Source organism: Aegilops tauschii, chromosome 3 (genome assembly GCF_002575655.3).
Source record: "Aegilops tauschii subsp. strangulata cultivar AL8/78 chromosome 3, Aet v6.0, whole genome shotgun sequence".
NCBI lineage: Eukaryota > Viridiplantae > Streptophyta > Magnoliopsida > Poales > Poaceae > Aegilops > Aegilops tauschii.
Genome location: NC_053037.3, coordinates 369,338,171 through 369,357,999, shown reverse-complemented (window position 1 = coordinate 369,357,999; position 19,829 = coordinate 369,338,171).

Below are 19,829 nucleotides of genomic sequence, written 5' to 3'. Positions count from 1 at the left end.
GACCCCCAAAGAAAAGAAAAGAAAAGAAATAAAACTATTTACACGGGAAAGCTCCCAACAAGCAAAAGAAGAACGGGAAATATTTTTGGGTTTTCTTTTTAATTACTACTACTACAAGCAAGAAAGTAAACTAGCTAAACGCTACAACTAATTTGTTTTGGTTTTTCTTAAAGTTTTTCAAACACACAAGAAGAAAGCATAAAAAGGAAAATAAACTAGCATGGATATTACAGTGAAAAAGTATGAGCACCGACAACTAGAATGAGTGTGTGGACATAAATGTAATGTCGGTGAGAAATACGTACTCCCCCGAGCTTAGGCTTTTGGCCTAAGTTGGTCTATTGCCACGGCTGGCCTGGCGGATATCCAAAGTTATAGTTGGGGTCGTACTGAGAAGAAGCCTCGGATTGCCATTGGTTGGCAATCACCTCCGGATCCCACTGGTAATCAGACTGTCGTGGAGGATCAAATTGTGGTTCCGGCTCTAGCTCTGTAGCTGATGTAGGGTTTAGGTAGGCGCGAATAGTCTCTGGCGGAACAAGGTAATTGCCTGCAGACAAATCAAACAAGGAAGGAGCAGGCAGAGTAATAGTCTCAGGGTGATTTTTACCAAATAGTAATTTGTACTTAAGCGCCCTTTCCCTATTCTTAACAATAAAATCATGTGCTACCATACTCTTATAGTCTAGAAAAGCAGGAGGCAGCAATTTTTCTTCTTTCTCATAATGCCTAATAGGTATATTATAGTATGCAGCGAGGCGCGAGGCGAAGATGCCTCCCAAGATGGGGCCCTTAGTACGGTTAAGGTTTAACCGCTTTGCAACAATAGCGCCCATACTAAATGTGTCAGCACGAAACAAGGCATGGCATAAAATAACAATATCAGGGGCACTCAGGTTTCCACAGTTTCCGCGACCAACTAAGCATCTACTAGCAAATATAGCAAAGTAATGTAGAACAGGAAAGTGTATGCTAGTGATTCGTGCGTCGGAAACTTTCCTCGTTTCCCCTATAGCAATTGTATCAATAAACCCCTCCACATGGTCATGATGTGGTTCCTCTATGATGCCTGGAAAGGGCAACTTACAAACCTCACAAAATTCATGAAGGGCCATCTCCTTATACTCATCATATAAATAAAAATCCACCATAGGTGGTGACCTCCTAGAATGGAAATGAAAATTTTGCACAAAGATATTGGTGAGTAAGAGATACTGTTCGCGTTGGTCGCGGAGGAAGTCGGTGAGGCCTGCATTCTCAGCCAACTCATAAAAATCATCATAAATCCCGGCTGCTCTCAAGAAATCATCACAAGGCCATTCACACGGCCGAACCTCCACGGTGCGAGGCAGATTATATTTGGGATAATTAGATTTATGCCCCTAGTTGTGTCCCACTCGTCTGTTTTACTCCTAATTCCCAAAAGTTACCAGTTCTGTCCGAGTCACTTTGCTCCTCTTATGCTTTTGCCCTTTGACCGTTTGACCGTCAGTTTGAAAAATTCATAACTAATTCATACTGAATCAGAAAAATGCAAATAAGATACCAAAATGTTCAGAAAAACATCACCTATATGTCAGTGTCATTTGCATTCATGAAAAAAGTGTTGGAAAGTGCACATCCGAGTTTTAGCTCTTTTGATACCACCATGAATAGTGAACTCAAAAAAATTCAAAAAAAATCAAAAAAATATGGTGGCAAAGAACAACAAATGTTCTAAGTGCTTGCCAAGTTTCATTAGGGAACGACATTCGTGGAAGTCGTGGCAAAAAAATAATCTATTTTGGAGTGCTGATTGTTTTTCTTGCCACGGCACCCACGAATGTTATTCCCTGATGAAACTTGGCAGGCACTTAAAACATTTGTCATTCTTTGCCACCAATTTTTTTCAATTTGTTTTTCAATTTTTTAGGTTTTACTATTCATGGTGGTAGCATAAGAGCTAAAACTCGGATGGGCACTTTCCAACACTTTTTTCATGAATGCAAATGACACTGACATATAGGTGATGTTTTTCTGAACATTTTGGTATCTTATTTGCATTTTTCTGATTTAGTATGAATTAGTTATGAAGTTTTCAAACTGATGGTCAAACGGTCAAAGGGCAAAAGCATAATAGGAGCAAAGTGACTTGGACAGAACCAGTGACTTTTGGGAATTAGGGGTAAAACAGGCGAGTGGGACACAACTAGGGGCATAAATCTAATTATCCCATTATATTTGGGCCTCTCTTCTTCTTCACTTTGCTTATCCTTCGAGCTTCAGCTCGAAGAGCCCCTCAAAAATCTCTTCATCATTTTCTGAAAATTTCTGAAATTTTTAGTAACTTCAAATAAAAGTGAACCAAACTCAACAAAATTGATAGCAACTACTCCCACAAGTGCCTAGAGACTATATCATGCATTAGAACTACTTGGAACCATATAAATTTGACATGCAAGCTCAAGAACATGGTCACCTAGGCAGCACAAATTTGCAATAAATAAAGCACCAGAACAAAAACTAATTGGACCATAGGAGGAGTCACATACCAAGGAACAATCCCCCAAAGCAGTTTTGTGAGAGGAGCTTTGAGCAAGGAGATCGAAAATCGCCGCAAAATAAGCTAGAAATCGTGCTTGAGCTGGTTGGTGATTTTTTTGGGAGGAAGGAGTGTGTGGGTGCAGCTATAAGTGGAGGGGAGCCACCATGGGCCCACGAGGCAGGGAGGCGCGCCCTGGACCCTCATGGCCAGGTGCTTGCTCCCCTGCTATGTTCTCAGTGCCAAATATTCTCAAATATTCCAGAAAAAATCATATTTCAATTTCGGGGCATTTGGAGAAATTATATTTTCGGGGTATTTTTTATTGCACGGATAAATCAGAAAACTGACAGAAAATACTATTTTTACTTTATTCAATCTAAATAACAGAAAGTAAAAGGAGGGTACAGAAGGTTGTGCTTTCTAACTTCATCCATCTCATGCTCATCAAAAGGAATCCACTAACAAGGTTGATCAAGTCTTGTTAACAAACTCATTCCGAATAACATGGAACCGGAGAAATTTCGAATAACACTATGTTACCTCAAAGGGGGTATGCACGTCCCCAATAATAAGAATATCATATTTCTTCTTGACAGTAGGTAGAGGAAATTCAAAACCTCCAAAAATAGTCGATGGAATTTTTCCAATAGAATTGATACTGTGGACTTGAGGTTGTTTCCTCGGAAAGTGTACCATATGCTCATTACCATTAACATGAAAAGTGACATTGCCTTTGTTGCAATCAATAACAGCCCCTGGAGTATTCAAAAAGGGTCTTCCAAGAATAATAGACATACTATCGTCCTCGGGAATATCAAGAATAACAAAGTCTGTTAAAATAGTAACATTTACAACTACAACAGGCACATCCTCACAAATACCGACAGGTATAGCAGTTGATTTATCAGCCATTTGCAAAGATATTTCAGTAGGTGTCAACTTATTCAAATCAAGTCTACGATATAAAGAGAGAGGCATAACACTAACACCGGCTCCAAGATCACATAAAGTAGTTCTAACATAATTCCTTTTAATGGAGCATGGTATAGTGGGTACTCCTGGATCTCCTAACTTCTTTGGTATTCCACCCTTGAAAGTGTAATTAGCAAGCATGGTGGAAATTTCAGCTTCCGGTATCTTTCTTTTATTAGTAACAATTTCTTTCATGTACTTAGCATAAGGATTCATTTTGAGCATATCAGTTAAACGCATACGCAAGAAGATAGGTCTAATCATTTCAGCAAAGCGCTCAAAATCCTCATCATCCTTTTTCTTGGATGGTTTGGGAGGAAAAGGCATGGGTTTCTGAACCCATGGCTCTCTTTCCTTATCGTGCTTCCTAGCAACAAAGTCTCTCTTATCATAACGTTGATTCTTTGATAGTGGGTTATCAAGATCAACAACAGGTTCAATTTCTACATCATTATCATTGCTAGGTTGAGCATCAACATGAACATCATCATTAACATTATCACTAGGTTGATGTTCATCACCAGATTGTGTTTCAGCATCAGAAATAGAAATATCATTGGGATTCTCAGGTGTGTCAACAACAGGTTCACTGGAAGCATGCAAAGTCCTATCATTTTTCTTTTTCTTCCTCTTAAAAGGACTAGGTGCATCAATATTATTTCTGTGAGAATCCTGCTCAATTCTCTTAGGATGGCCTTCAGGATACAAAGGTTCCTGAGTCATTTTACCAGTTCTAGTAGCCACTCTAACAGCAAAATCATTATTCTTACTATTCAATTCATTGAGCAAATCATTCTGAGCTTTAAGTACTTGTTCTACTTGAGCGGTAACCATAGAAGCATGTTTACTAATGAGTTTAAGTTCACCTTTAACTCTAGACATATAATCACTCAAGTGTTCAATCATATAAGCATTGCGTTTTAATTCTCTACCAAAATAAGCATTGAAGTTTTCTTGTTTGACAATAAAATTATCAAACTCATCTAAGCATTGGCTAGCAGACTTATAACGAGGAATATCACCTTCATCAAATCTATAAAGAGAATTTACCTTTACTACCTATGTCGGGTTATACAGACCATGTGTTTCTTCAATAGGTGATGAATTAAGATCATATATTTCTTCAACGGGCGGTAAATTAAGACCATGTATTTCTTCAATAGGAGGTAAATTCTTAACATCTTCAACTTTAATACCCTTTTCTTTCATAGATTTCTTTGCCTCTTGCATATCTTCAGGACTGAGAAATAGAACACCCGTTTTCTTTGGAGTTGACTTAAGAGTTGGTTCAGGAAGTGTCCAATTATTTTCATTAAGCAACATATTATTCAATAAAATTTCAGCTTCATCTGGTGTTCTTTCCCTGAAAACACAACCAACACAACTATCCAGGTGGTCTTTGGAAGCATCGGTTAGTCCATTATAGAAGATATCAAGTATTTCATTTTTCTTGAGAGGATGATCATGCAAAGCATTAAGTAATTGGAGAAGCCTCCCCCAAGCTTGTGGGAGACTCTCTTCTTCAATTTGCACAAAATTATATATTTCCCTTAAACCATTTCTTAGCATCACCCTTTAATGAGAACGGAAATATCCTGGGGACTACGCACACAACCAGGATCAAGAGAGTTAAACCATATCTTAGCATCACCCTTTAATGAGAACGGAAATATTTTAAGGATATAGTAATAGTGAGTTTTCTCATCATTAGTGAACAGGGTGGCTATATCATTTAATTTAGTAAGATGTGCCACAACAGTTTCAGATTCATAGCCATAGAAAAGATCAGATTCAACCAAAGAAATTATATCAGGGTCGACAGAGAATTCATAATCCTTATCAGTAACAAAGATAGGTGAAGTAGCATAAGTAGGATCATATTTCATTCTAGCATTCAGAGTTTTTTGTTTCAACTTAGCTAATAATTTCATAAGATCACTTCTATCATTGCAAGCAAGAAAGTCTCTAGTAGTTTCTTCATCCATAACACAGCCCTCGGGCACAACAGGCAATTCATATCTAGGGGGAGAATCTTCATCATCACTTTCATCAATATTATCAGTTTCATTAATTTCATTCTCTCTAGCCCTAGCAAGTTGTTCATCAAGACATTCACCAAGTGGCACAGTAGTATCAAGCATAGAGGTAGTTTCATCATAAGTACCATGCATAGCAGAAGTGGCATCATCAATAACATGCGACATATCAGAATTAATAGCAGAAGCAGGTTTAGGTGTCGCAAGCTTACTAAAAACAGAAGGCGAATCAAGTGCAGAGCTAGATGGCAGTTCCTTACCTCCCCTCGTAGTTGAGGGATAAATTTTTGTTTTCGCGTCTTTCAGGTTCTTCATAGTGACCAGCAGATATAAATCCCAAGTGACTCAAAGAATAGAGCTATGCTCCCTGGCAACGGTGCCAGAAAATAGTCTTGATAACCCACAAGTATAGGGGATCGCAACAGTTTTCGAGGGTAGACTATTCAACCCAAATTTATTGATTCGACACAAGGGGAGCCAAAGAATATTCTCAAGTATTAGCAGTTGAGTTTTCAATTCAACCACACCTGGATAACTTAATATCTGCAGCAAAGTATTTAGTAGCTAGTATGGAAGTAACGGTAACGGTGACCAAAGTAACAGTAGCAGTTTTGTAGTAATTGTAACAGTAGCAACGGTAAAGTAACTAAGCAAAGAGCAATATGTGAAAAGCTCGTAGGCATTGGATCGGTGATGGAGAATTATGCCGGATGCGGTTCATCATGTAACAATCATAACATAGGGTGACACAGAACTAGCTCCAATTCATCAATATAATGTAGGCATGTATTCCGAATATAGTCATACGTGGTTATGGAAAAGAACTTGCATGGCATCTTTTGTCCTACCCTCCCGTGGCAGCGGGGTCCTATTGGAAACTAAGGGATATTAAGGCCTCCTTTTAATAGAGTACCGGACCAAAGCATTAACACATAGTGAATACATGAACTCCTCAAACTATGGTCATCACCGGGAGTGGTGCCGATTATTGTCACTTCGGGGTTGCTGGATCATAACACATAGTAGGTGACTATAGACTTGCAAGATAGTATCAAGAACTCACATATATTCATGAAAACATAATAGGTTCAGATCTGAAATCATGGCACTCGGATCAAACCCTAACAAAACTAACTCGATTACATGACAAATCTCATCCAACCCATCACCGTCCAGCAAGCCTACGATGGAATTACTCACGCACAGCGGTGAGCATCATGAAATTGGTGATGGAGGATGGTTGATGATGACGATGGCGACGGATTCCCCTCTCCAGAGCCCCGGACGGACTCCAGATCAGCCCTCCCGAGAGAGTTTAGGGCTTGGCGGCGGCTTCGTATCGTAAAACGCGATGAATCTTTTTCTCTGATTTTTTTCTCCCCGAACAGGAATATATAGAGTTGGAGTTGAGGTCGGTGGAGCTCCAGGGGGCCCACGAGGCAGGGGGCGCGCCCTAGGGGCAGGGGCGCCTCCCACCCTCGTGGACAGGGTGTGGGCCCCCTGGCCTTGATTCTTCCGCCAGTATTTTTTATTATTTCCAAAAATAATCTCCGTGAAGTTTCAGGTCATTCCGAGAAGTTTTGTTTTTGCACAAAGATAACACCATGGCAATTCTGCTGAAAACAGCGTCAGTCCGGGTTAGTTCCACTCAAATCATGCAAGTTAGAGTCCAAAACAAGGGCAAAAGTGTTTGGAAAGGTAGATACGACGGAGACGTATCAACCACGGATATACTCAAATATGAGTTGTTATAATTGAGGCTATATGGCCTGGATAATTGTTAAATCATATGTCAAGATAAACCAACAAATATTCAAAAAACTAATCAAAACAAGAAAAACAAGGCTTTCATGGTGTATGAGTCGGACCAAGAGGGATATTCACTGCTATGATTCGAATACGATCAGGAAGCCCCCAAGTGGTTTGCGGTCATAATTGTGGCATTGCGCCGATCAAGAGGGATATTCACAGCTATGATTTGAATCGATCAAGAAGCCCCCAAATGACCATAATTGTGGCATTGCGCCGATCAAGAGGGATATTCACAGCTATGATTCGAATACGATCAGGAAGCCCCCAAGTGACCATAATTGTGGCATTGCGCCGATCAAGAGGGATATTCACAGCTATGATTCGAATACGATCAGGAAGCCCCCAAGTAACCATAATTGTGGCATTGCGCCGATCAAGAGGGATATTCACAGCTTTGATTCGAATACGATCAGGAAGCCCCCAAGTGACCATAATTGTTAAAAAGACTCATTACTCTTGGAAACTAAATGACAAAGGCCCTGCTTTAGCAGGGATGCTGGCTTTATTATAATCATCATAATATATACATTGTCAAGATATGTACATTGTAAGAGCCGGTGGCTCAAGTGTACTAAGCCGAAGATGAGCAATATTCCACGGCCGGTGGGTCTCCTCCTCCGACTTACGTGAATCCTTGTGTTCTCGAATGTCGATTAGGTAATACGATCCATTATTTAGATTTTTGCTGACCATAAAGGGTCCTTCCCAAGGTGGGGATAACTTGCGCATATCAGTTTGATCCTGGATAAGCCGGAGCACCAGGTCACCTTCTTGAAAAGTTCTGGTTTTAACCCGGCAGCTGTGATAACGGCACAGATCTTGCCGGTAAATCGCCGAACGAGCCGCCGCAAGGTCACGCTCCTCATCCAATAAGTCAAGTGCATCCTGTCGTGCTCTTTCATTATCAGCTTCATGATACGTCTCCAACGTATCTACTTTTCCAAACACTTTTGCCCTTGTTTTGGACTCTAACTTGCATGATTTGAATGAACTAACCCGGACTGACGCTGTTTTCAGCAGAATTGCCATGGTGTTATTTTTGTGCAGAAATAAAAGTTCTCGGAATGACCTGAAACTTCACGGAGAATATTTTTGGAATTAATAAAGAATACTAGCAAAAGGATCAACACCAGGGGGCCCACACCCTGTCCACGAGGGTGGAGGGCGTGCCCCTGCCTCGCGGGCCCCCGAGGCTCCACCGACGTCAACTCCAACTCTATATATTCACGTTCGGGGAGAAAAAAATCAGAGAGAAGGATTCATTGCGTTTTACGATACGGAGCCACCACCAAGCCCTAATCTCTCTCGGGAGGGCTGATCTGGAGTCCGTTCGGGGCTCCGGAGAGGGGAATCCATCGCCGTCGTCATCATCAACCATCCTCCATCACCAATTTCATGATGCTCACCACCGTGCGTGAGTAATTCCATCGTAAGCTTGCTGGACGGTGATGGGTTGGATGAGATTTATCATGTAATCGAGTTAGTTTTGTTAGGGTTTGATCCCTAGTATCCACTATGTTCTGAGATTGATGTTGCTATGACTTTGCTATGCTTAATGCTTGTCACTAGGGCCCGAGTGCCATGAATTCAGATATGAACCTATTATGTTTTCATGAATATATGTGAGTTCTTGATCCTATCTTGCAAGTCAATAGTCACCTACTATGTGTTATGATCCGGCAACCCCGAAGTGACAATAATCGGGACCACTCCCGGTGATGACCGTAGTTTCAGGAGTTCATGTATTCATTAAGTGTTAATGCTTTGGTCCGGTACTCTACTAAAAGGAGGCCTTAATATCCCTTAGTTTCCAATAGGACCCCGCTGCCACGGGAGGGTAGAACAAAAGATGCCATGCAAGTTCTTTTCCATAAGCACGTATGACTATATTCAGAAAACATGCCTACATTACATTAATGATCTGGAGCTAGTTCTGTGTCACCCTATGTTATAACTGTATTATCCATCACTGATCCAATGCCTACGAGCTTTTCACATATTGATCTTTGCTTAGTTACTTTTCCGTTGCCACTGTTACAATTACTACAAAACTGCTACTGTTACTTTTGCCACCGTTACTGTTACTTCCATACTACTTTGCTACTAAATACTTTGCTGCAGATATTAAGTCTTCCAGGTGTGGTTAAATTGACAACTCAGCTGCTAACACTTGAGAATATTCTTTGGCTCCCCTTGTGTCGAATCAATAAATTTGGGTTGAATACTCTACCCTCGAAAACTGTTGCAATCCCCTATACATGTGGGTTATCAAGACTATTTTCTAGCGCCGTTGCCGGGGATCATAGCTCTATTCTTTGAGTCACTTGGGATTTATATCTGCTGATCACTATGAGGAACTTGAAAGATGAAAAAACCAAGATTTATCCCTCAACTACGAGGGGAGGTAAAAATCTGCCATCTAGCTCTGCACTTGATTCACCTTTTGTTATGAGTAAACTTGTGACACCGACTCCTGCTATTGATTCTGATATGTCGCATGTTATTGATGATGCCACTTTTGCTTTGCATGATACTTATGATGAAACTACTTCTATGCTTGATAATACTGTGCCATTAGGTGAATTTCTTGATGAACAACTTGCTAGGGTTAGAGAGAATGAAATTATTGAAACTGATAATATTGATGAAAGTGATGATGAAGATTCTCCCCCTAGATATGAATTGCCTGATGTGCCTGAGGGTTATGTTATGGATGTAGAAACTGTTATAGACCTTTTTGCTTGCAACGATAGATATGATCTTAAGAAACTGTTAGCTAAGCTGAAAGAAAAATCTTTGAATGCTAGAATGAAATATGACCCTCTTTTGCTACTTCACCTATCTGTATCTCTGATAAGGATTACGATTTCTCTGTCGATCCTGAGTTAATTACTTTGGTTGAATCTGATCCTTTTTATGGCTATGAATCTGAAACTGTTGTGGCACATCTTACTAAATTAAATGATATATCCTATTCACTCATGAGGAAAAAATTCATTACTACTATATCCTTAAGTTATTTCCGTTCTCATTAAAGGGTGATGCTAAAACATGGTTTAATTCTCTTACTCCTGGTTGTGTACGTAGTCCCCAGGATATGATTTATTACTTCTCTGCTAAATATTTCCCCGCTCATAAGAAACAAGCTGCTTTAAGGGAAATATATAATTTTGTGCAAATTGAAGAAGAGAGTCTCCCACAAGCTTGGGGGAGGCTTCTCCGATTACTTAATTCTTTGCCTGATCATCCTCTCAAGAAAAATGAAATACTTGATATCTTTTATAATGGACTAACTGATGATTCCAGAGACCACCTGGATAGTTGTGCTGGTTGTGTTTTCAGGGAAAGAACTGTTGATCAAGCTGAATTGCTATTGAATAATATGTTGAGTAATGATAATAATTGGACACTTCCTGAACCAACTCCTAAACCAACTCCGAAGAAAAGGGGTATTCTATTTCTCAGTCCTGAAGATATGCAAGAGGAAAAGAAATCTATGAAAGAAAGGGTATTAATGCTGAAGATGTTAAGAATTTAACACCTATTGAAGAAATACATGGTCTTGATAACCCGACACAGATAGTGTCGTGGATTTGTCACGGCAGATGTCCTTAGTGCGAGGACTTAGTCATGAGGCCAACGCATCTATGTGGTAGCTTGAGAGGGGTTGAGCGGGATGAGAGACGCGAGGTTTTTACCCAGGTTCGGCCCCTCACGGTGGAGGTAAAAGCCTACATCCTGCTTCATTGATATTGAAGATGATGATCACAATTACAAGGGTGCTCTATCTCGAGAGCTATTGACTTGTCTGTCTAAACCTAACTTGTGAAAGTTGTCCCTCTTGGGGTGCCCTGTCCCTCCTTATATAAGTTGGAGGGGCGGGTTACATGTGGAGTCCTAGTAGGGTTAGGACTATCTATTACAAGTGGGGTCCTAGTCTTGCTTCCTTTGTAAGGGAATATTCCTTATGCTTTCCTCTTAAGCCGGCATAACATAACGTGAGCCGTCCTTCCATGAACCGTCTTCTGGGTCACCGGGTCTTGTCGCTCCTCTGACCCGCTTGCCGGGTCACCCATGAGTCGCCAGGCTCGGGCGGGTCACTTAGTGAGTCGTCCAGTCAGGGAGGGTCATTAGTGAGTCGCCAAGTCCGGCCGGGTTATACTTCCGGCCTGGTTACACCGCGGGGTATATCCCCGACATTAGCCCCCAGTTTAATTTGGATTTATCCATGTTAAACTGATCCTGCAAAATAAACACAAGAACAAATTTGATAGTTTGTGCTTCGGGTTAAAAATTCTTGTAAGCTGGCACCTGATCATCCTCAAGTCCTTGTCATTTCCTTCTTTTGAAAAGTCTGGGTCAATAGGCCAGCCTCACAATCAACTTGCTGACATTGGTTTCTCACAGAAAAATATCATGAAGAATAATTCATTTGATTCAGCTCCCAATGCTTAACAAAAATATTGGTCTTGAAATTCTCATCTGATTTTCAGCCGGCTTGAAGATGTAGAACTTGCCGGTTTATCATTGCCAAAATTGCCGGTTTGTAAATATTGATGGCGCCGGGTCATAATTTTTTCTAACATCAAGCTTAAAAACGTACCTCCTTTATATGCATATCACTTGTAGCCCCCAAGTCTTAAGAAGGGAGCGTAGCAACGGCTTAAGACTTGCTTCAATATAAATGTCGCATCCTTAAAGAAATCTGGGTTGTTCATCTCAGTCACTAGTCATAAACTAAATATTCCACATATGTAGCCCCCAAGTGCCGGGTTGTCATGCTTGCAGCAACCTGGGACTTGTAATTGCCTTATGCTCATAAAAACTTCAACGTGTAGCCCCCAATAATGACCAGGGACTTTGTAGATATGATCATGTAGACTTGAGCAGCAACGTGTAGCCCCCAAGGGCCAGCTCAGTAAGAAAATACTGAGCTGGGACTTTATATATGCTTCATTGAAAATAACATCTTATGACGTAGCCCCCATCATGAGGCTCGAACCCACGTCCATAAGGTTAAGAGCTTTGTACTCTACCAACTTATCAATGAACCCTTCAATATAATGGACTAAGGCTTGTGTACCTTGAATTTTGACAGGAGCAATTGGTAGCCCCCAAGGGTCGGCTCATTACGATGTGATGAGTCAGGTCTTCAATAAGGCGAGCAAAAAATGACTTTGCATTAGCCCCCAAGTGCCATGGTGCATGCTGGCAGTGACATGGGACTTGCATATTAGATGTAATCTCAACTTGAATAATGTAGCCCCCAAGTGCCGGGCCATAAGCCTGCAGCGACTCGGGACTATTCCTTCCATTGCAGAATAAATCAGAAATAATAGCCATTGCGCTGAAGCGACCTTGAAAACCTCAATCATAATACTGGTTATTGATAACCATAATAAAAATCCAGCCATGTTGGCTATTAAAGATTTGAATAATATAACCTGGCTTGAAAAACCGGTGCCTGCAATATAAACCAGTATATCTATGCATATATGATGCATGCTATGATGATGTAATGACGATGCAATGTATGATGATGTATGTGCATGATAATATAATACTTCAATGAAACTAGCATGATAGCCACTGGAGTATCCTCGCTTTCTGTAAGTCGGCTCTCACATGACCCAATCGATGTTTGAACCTGGATAAGTTCAAATATGACTTATCGAGAGTACAGGAGGTTGGAGTAGCATCAAGCAAACAGGCAGGTTTAACAAGTTTCAATGAAGGCGGCTTAGTAGACTAGGTTCATCCATGCTATCTGTAAGCCATGACCTCACATAACATCCAGCGTTTTAACTTTAACGAGTTAAGATATGATCGTTAAGAGTTCGGTGGGTCAATCAGGATTACCTGATGGAGAAGCAGCTGACCTATAGGCAGGATGACCCGAAAGGGTTATGTCCCCTTTGGTGCATACACCTATGTTGGGACAAGATAACCCCGTCAAGAGGGTAGTAACGCTATGTTCTCTTTGGTGAATACACCTATGTTTGAACAGGAAGCCCCCAAGTGACTTGTGGCATTGAGCCGATCAAGAGGGATATTCGCAGCTATGCTCAATGAGCAGGAAGCCCCCAAGTGACCAACAAGATAAGCCAATAAGGCAGGATACCCATGTTTGAGCCGCACATTATGGCAGCAAATTCTCTTTGGCAACCTTTAATTTTTCCTGAGAACTTGTACTTTGCGAAAGATGATTCTTTTTTGAGCCAGAATTTTAAACCGGGTATTGAGAGATTCAAGCTTTGTGGGAGACAGATTTCTCTTGAGTCGGATCTTAAACCGGCATCCTTCATTTTGAGCCGGAAATTTTCTGACGGCCTTTAAATTTTCATCAATATAACAGCAGCCTCCGGGATCGGGTTATTTTTTCCTCCAATGACCCGGAGTTCTTGAATTCACTAAAACCGGCCAATTCTGCCGAGTCATGTCATTGTAGCCCCCGAGTCTTGAGACGACCCAAGGAGTTGTCTTGAGATTCTCCATATTTGACCGTGATATAAACTGGTATGAGTCCTTCAACAGCTCAGTGATATAACTTGTCCTGCATTGGAGAACTTGCAAGCCAGCGTAATTGCTCTTTTAAAGAAAGCAATATGAAATATAAAAACATACTGGATGGGTTTCACCTGATATGTTAAACCAGAAATTATCCACCGCAGAGTCGATGATCACCACGGCGAGGCTGAAATTAATCACGGCCTAGTCGGTCGCGTGAGCAGATAGATGAGCCGTCCACAGCGTTGCAAACCAGCGCGGACGAGCGAGGCAATTGCAGGCACAGTAAGCCGCGCGGACGGCAAGTCAATCACGACGTCATAATCCGTACAGACAGGTGAGTCGACCGTGGGCGTGGTCCCGGCGAGTTGATGTAGATCGAGCCTCACGGGCGGCGGTTTGCGCACACCCGTTCAACAGCAAGCGGGCGCGGACGCCGGTGCATGATGATGCTAACGCACACTCCATAGGCACAACATGGCACCACCTTTATAATGAATCATTGTCCTGCGCAAAAATATTATCGGCCAGAATAATTGTTCCCGGATGAATATGTATTAAAAAATAAATAGGACAAATAGGACCTGGTATTTTTGCCAGATAAACGAGGATGCTGCTGTTGAATGAATTTTCCGGTAGCTTGGCGCGGTACGGACGCTTGCACGGCCTCAACAATCCTAGCATCGTTGCTGGGTAATTTTTCTTGAACGAACAGTTGATCTTCTGCTGTAGTACTGCTCTGTATGGCCGTAGTACCAGGCCTCCATGTAACCTGTCCTCCTTCGTCTTTTTCTTAGTATCTCACATGATGTTTGTACGTGGAACGCTTTGATTGAACTACCATCTATGCTTCAACGCATGCACACACAGGTCGCCCGTGAGTCATGACGCCCCCCATGCTGTGACTGTCAAATATGTGGATGGATAACTTAATCCATGTGGAAAACGATGCTTTTAAACCGGAAGAAAAAAATGACAGAACGTCATCCGCCTCCCTCTGCTGACACATGTCATCTGGACTCCATGTACTGTTTCCTTTCTTTGCACCTTATCTCCTCCAACAAACACACATTTTCTATTCTTCTCGCTCGCTCGCCTGTATTTAGAACCAGAATCCTCCTCCCATTTACTTACGCAGCAACAGCAAAAAAAACACCGACGATCGGCCACTGGCGGGAACCACAGTGGTAGGATGCAGGCACCACCAGCCGCTGCAATCATTCCACTCGCTTTTTCACCGTAGCAGAGGCGCTGGTAAAGTCACAGGGGCATGTGGCCGTGGAGGCGCGGGCCTTGGCAGCGGAGACGGCGCCGGCGAGGGAGGCTTGCAGCAGCAGCGGCTTGCGATCGAATCCGCGGGCGCGGCGACCCGGCAGCCAGGCGCAGGCGAGGCCAACCGCTGAGGGAGCAGAGATGGTCACGGAGACCCCAAAGTTATTCCATATGAGTCCACCATACCTTCCTATATGCGGTATCTACCTGCCGTTCCAAGTAAATTCGTATGTGCCAAACTCTAAACCTTCAAATGAAATTCTGTTTTGTATGCTCGAATAGCTCATGTATCAAATAGGGCTGTCTGTATCTTCCATGCTAGGTGGGTTTTTCTCACGAGGAGTGGACTCCGCTCCTCACTCACGAGATGGCCGGTAATTAACCGGGATGCCCAGTCCCATGCTCAAACCAAATCAAAATAATTGCAAACAAAACTCCCCCAGGACTGTTGTTAGTTGGAGGCACCCGTTGTTTCGGACAAGCCATGGATTGATGCTTGTTGGTGGTGGGGGAGTATAAACTTTACCATTCTGTTTGGGAACCGCCTATAATGTGTGTAGTATGGAAGATATCGAGATCTCTTGGTTGTTATGTTGACAATGAAAGTATGCCACTCAAAATATTATTTATCTCTATTTCAAAAATCGAGCTCTGCCACCTCTACAAATCTCTGCTTCCCTCTGCGAAGGGCCTATCTATTTACTTTTATGTTGAGTCATCACCCTCTTATTAAAAAGCACCAGCTGGAGAGCACCGCTGTCATTTGCATGCATTACTATTAGTTTACATTGAGTATGACTATGACTGGATCTCTTTTACCATGAATTACAATGTCTAGTCAGTCCTTGATCTTCAGAGGTGCTCTGCATTTATGTTTTGCGGTCTCAGAAAGGGCTAGCGAGATACCATCTTGTTATATCATATTATGATTGTTTTGAGAAAGTGTTATCATCCGAGATTTATTATTATTGCTCGCTAGTTGATTATGTCATTGATATGAGTAAACATGAGACCTAAATGTTATTGTGAATATGGTTAGTTCATAATCTGTAACACCCCGGATGTAACTTCCCATATTTGTAACTCCAACTCTTGCCATTTTCGGCTATGTGTTATGATATTCCCTCCGTGGTTGGGTTTTGTCTTTCGTTTTGCATTTTGTTTATGGCATGGATCTCATATCATGTCATCATGTGTATCTCATTTGCATACGTGTTCGTCTCAGGCATCCGAGCATTTTCCCCGTTGTCCGTTTTGCAATCCGGCACTCCCACGTGCACCGGCGCACCCCTCTTGTTTCTTTTCGTGAGCGGGTGTCAAACGTTCTCGGAATGGACCGAGGTTTGTCAAGTGGCCTTGGTATACCACCGGTAGACCAACTGTCAAGTTTCGTTCCATTTGGAGGTCGTTTGATGCTCCAACGGTTAACCGGGTAACCACAAAGGCCTTTTGTCCGTTGCAGCAAAACCCCCTCCAAACAGCCCAACAACCCATCTAAGTCACCTCCATGCTCTCGGTCGTTTGATCACAATCGTGTGGGCGAAAACCGCACTCCATTTGGAGCCTCCTAGCTCCCTCTACCTATAAATATGTGTTCCCCCTCCGAAATCCGGGTCCCGAAACCCTAGCCCCGCTCCCTCCGCGCGCCGGACACGTCCGCCCGGCGCCGGACGAAAGCCGCCGCCGCCCATAGCCAACCGGGGCGCGACACGTGGCACCCCGGCCACCCGCGCCGCCCGCGGCCCGGAGAGCCCGCATCCGGCCCCCGCGGCCCGAGCCGCCCCCGCCCCCGCGCGCGCCTCCTTCCTCAGCGCCGCCCCGTGCCAAGCCCGCCGCCTCCGCCGCTGATCTCCAGCGCCACCGCTGGCGAGCTCCCCGCCGCCGCGCCGCTCCGCCCGGCGTCGCCGACCCCGCCGCCGTCGCCTCCCGCCGGTCGCCGCCGCCGTCCTCGCCCCCGCCGCCTCGCGCCGGCGCCCGTCCCCGGCGACCGCGCCTCTCCCTCCTCTCCATCTCCGGCCGGCGCCCTCCTCCTTCCCCAACTCCGGCGAGATCCGCCGCCCGCCTCGGTTCGTGTGCGCGCCGGATCTGGATCCAGTGAGGTTGACCCCGAAAATCCCCCAAGTCCTGTATATTTCACATTATATGCTCATGTTCATTGCATCATTTCTCATCGCATATTGCTTAGATTTGCATGCATGATATATCGAAATGTTCGTCTCGAGATGCTCTTCATTTTGTTCCATTGTGACATGCTCATTTGAGTCCATCTTGAAGCCCAAATCTCTGTTGCAAAAGTGCTATATGCTGTTAACTGCTGTTACTTATCAGAACTTGAGGATTTGTTATTTTTGTTGCTATTGATGTGCGCATCTTATGGGCATGAGCTCTACATGTCTTTTGATCTATGCCATGCAATATTTACAGAGGTTTATGCCATGTATTTTTGTGATCTATGTGGTGACTAGCACAAGCATGCAAACTAGGCTTCGTGATGTTTCTGTTTTCAGGAACTTAGAATTTTGCTAAGTCTGTTACTATTGTTATTTTGCTGCCATGTATCCATGTGGCTACAGAGAAATCCGTGCTTCTTTTGGGTATGTTCAGTAAGGATGTTTTGTAGATATAGTTGTGCTCTATTCATCCATGCCCCTGTTTCCAATTATGGAGTGCCATAGTATGTCTTAATCTTGCTCTACTTTTGCTATAAAATATTCCTGGCAGATTGTTTACATGATATTCAATTTTGCCAAGGTTGTTCTAGTTGTTCCATACATGCTATGAACTTTCTCTTGCCATGGTTAGCTTCATAAACATGCCATCGTGCTGTAGGTATGCTTGTTTTGTCATGATTTGCTTTGTGTTGAGTGCATCAAGCTCACCAAGATGCCCTCAAAATTTCTGTTAATGTCATGCTCTGTTTTCTGCCAAGTCTGAAACCTGTTAACGAAACTTGCTATGTTTACATGGGTGCCATCGTATCTTCTGATCCTTTTTTGGCTTATGGTCAGTAAGGGACTTTTGTTCTATGCGTTCAGTAGATTCATGCCATGCCTTGTTTTGCTATGTTGAATTCATGTAGCATGTTGTTTGCTTGCCCTGAACATTGCTACCTGATGCTATTTCAGCCATGTCCAGTAATTTCACCAAGTATGTGATCCTGATATCTTTTGCACTTTTTCCATGCTTGTTTGAACCTGTTATTGTGTGATCTAGCCGTAGCTCAGTGTTCATCTTTTGTCAAGCATCTCCTTTAGATCACTGTAATATGATTTGTTGCTATGTTAAAGTGCTGTAGCATAGTTACTTGAGGTATTCTAAGTGCTATCATGCTGTTAATCGCAGAATCATGTCATTCTTGTTTTGCTCGCCATTTGCAAACCGTGTATCCGTTTCCGGTGATCTTTATATCGATTTCGACCGAAATCATCTCATCTTTCCAGTGGCATACTTGGTTTGCCAAGTTACTGCCTTGTTCATCCTTTTCTTCCAGAGCACGCATACGCATCGCATATCATGCATGTATTGCATCATGTTGGTTATGCATTTCCCGTGATTGATTGTGGTTCCATTGCTTGTGTTCTTGCTGTGGGTAGAACCGGGAGACGAGTTCGTGAACGAGGAACCTTTTGAGTACGTTTACGAGGATCAAGCTTTCGCCAACTCTGAGAACCTTGCAGGCAAGATGACCATACCCTCGAAATCACTTCTATCTTTGCTTTGCTAGTTGTTCGTTCTATTGCCATGCTGCGCTACCTACCACTTGCTATATCATGCCTCCCATATTTGCCATGTCAAGCCTCTAACCATCCTTTCCTAGCAAACCGTTGTTTGGCTAAGTTACCGCTTTTGCTCAGCCCTTCTTATAGCGTTGCTAGTTGCAGGTGAAGTTGAAGTTGGTTCCATGTTGGAACATGGATATTTTGGAATATCACAATATCTCTTATTTAATTAATGCATCTATATATTTGTTAAAGGGTGGAAGGCTCGGCCTTATGCCTGGTGTTTTGTTGCACTCTTGCCGCCCTAGTTTTCGTCATACCGGTATTATGTTCCTTGAGTTTGCGTTCCTTACGCGGTTGGGTGATTTATGGGACCCCCTTGACAGTTCGCCTTGAATAAAACTCCTCCAGCAAGGCCCAACCTTGGTTTTACTATTTGCCACCTAAGCCTTCTTCCCTCGGGTTTTCGCGAGCCCGAGGGTCATCTTTATTTAAACCCCCGGGCCAGTATTCCTCTGAGTGCTGGTCCAAACTAGAGCCACTTGCAGCGCCACCTTGGGGAAACTCGAGGGCTGATTTTAGTTGTACATAGTGTTCATCCGGTGTGCCCTGAGAACGAGATATGTGCAGCTCCTATCGGGATTTGTCGGCACATCGGGTGGCTTTGCTGGACTTGTTTTACCATTGTCGAAATGTCTTGTAAACCGGGATTCCGAGACTGATCGGGTCTTCCTGGGAGAAGGTTTATCCTTCATTGACCGTGAGAGCTTATAATGGGCTAAGTTGGGACACCCCTGCAGGGTATTATCTTTCGAAAGCTGTGCCCGCGGTTATGAGGCAGATGGGAATTTGTTAATGTCCGGTTGTAGAGAACTTGTCACTTGACTTAATTAAAATACATCAACCGTGTGTGTAGCCGTGATGGTCTCTTTTCGGCGGAGTCCGGGAAGTGAACACGGTCTGAGTTGTGCATGAACGTAAGTAGTT